Source organism: Bombyx mori, chromosome W (assembly GCF_030269925.1).
Source record: "Bombyx mori chromosome W, ASM3026992v2".
NCBI classification, from domain to species: Eukaryota; Metazoa; Arthropoda; class Insecta; order Lepidoptera; family Bombycidae; genus Bombyx; species Bombyx mori.
The window spans coordinates 6,242,067-6,243,828 of record NC_085135.1 but is presented as its reverse complement, the minus strand read 5'-3'; positions in this window follow the sequence as shown (position 1 = coordinate 6,243,828).

Below are 1,762 nucleotides of genomic sequence, written 5' to 3'. Positions count from 1 at the left end.
AGAAATAAGGTGACACTCTACAAAACTTGCATACGCCCCGTCATGACCTATGCAAGTGTAGTGTTCGCTCACGCGGCCCGCATACACTTAAAATCCTTCCAAATAATTCAATCCCGTTTTTGCAGGATAGCCGTCGGAGCCCCGTGGTTCGTCAGGAATGTCGACCTCCATGACGACCTGGAGTCCATCAGTAAGTATCTACAGTCGGCGTCCATGCGCCACTTCGATAAAGCGGCACGACACGAGAACCCTCTCATCGTAGCCGCCGGTAACTACATTCCCGATCCTGCGGACAGAATGGAAAGCAGTCGACGTCGCCCAAAACACGTCATCTCGGATCCTCCTGATCCACTAACGGTGCTTTTAGGTACTTCAAGCACCGGTCACCGTTCTCGTCGAACCCGTCGCTTGCGACGAAGGGCTCGACGAGTAAATTAACTCTCAGACACAGCCCACTGAGTTTCTCGCCGGATCTTCTCAGTGGGTCGCGTTTCCGATCCGGTGGTAGATTCTGCGAAGCACGGCTCTTGCTAGGGTTCGTGTTAGCAACATCGTCAGGTTTGAGCCCCGTGAGCTCACCTACTAAAGTTAGGGTTACGCTGACATAGCCGCTAGGGCTATCAGCTTAGGTAGGAAAAAAAAAAAAAGCGCTGATTCATTCGTATCCGAGCCGTCGTACAGTACGGATCTCTCTGAAACGTTGTTACGCTTCTCGTGAAATATACGCCACGCACAAAGTTCTCGTGAAGTTTTGTTTCGGAAGCCCAAACATGAGTCATCGTCGAGAACCTAATGACCGTGACGTCAGCAATGGTGACGTCACACTTTTTAAAAACATTCCTTCAGCGTTTCTCCTCCGACATATATTATTTGTATATGTGGGCGCAAACGCCACTATTGGCAATAAATAACATAATAAATATATAGTTTAGTTTATTTACTTATGGATAACGACTTTAGTAATATTAAGACATTGCTATAATTATTATTCTAAATGATAAAATGTTGTTTTGATAAATATCACAATAATGTAGGGTAGACACCGTAACGCCACAGTATAAAATGGCGGCGCGTGAACAGTGTCGTCTCAGTCTGTCTTCGGCAGTCAAGTTGGTCGGTCGGTCTGCCAGTTTTATTGATTTTTATTGCAATTATTGCAATACACTGGGCTCAACGGAATAAGAGTGATGACGAAACTGCCGCTCAGCCATTCCTGGCGCCGTCATATACCTACCCATAGAATTAATTCATTAATACCAGAGATAAGTATCTTCTTTTTCTTCACCTTATCCCACAGGTGGGGTTGGCACAGCAAAATTTTCTCTTCCATTCATTTCCAGTTATCAATTTCTTCTTTGTACCCCAATTTTATTATGTATATATGTCGGCGCGTGTTTTTATAAGCCATTAGTTCATGACTAATTAAGATGGGACGACAAACAACACGTGCAAGATAAGAATCGTAATCAACATCGTCCCACCACGATACCTTGCTATAAAAACGCTCCATTTATAACGTGTCTGTGTCTAAGGGTGTCCCTGGTATGCCGATGTTACATGAGGCCCAGTCGCGTCACTCCCCAAAAGGTGGTCTATGGGTCGAGAGACACGGGGCCGAGTCGCACCACTTCTAGACACGTGTAGTGTGCAGCTCGCCTAACCTTATATTTGTAACTGCACACACTAAATTATAACAGTATTATACGAATTGTCGACTTGAACAGTTCTCTTTTATTTCACCTACAACACTCCAATACATGGC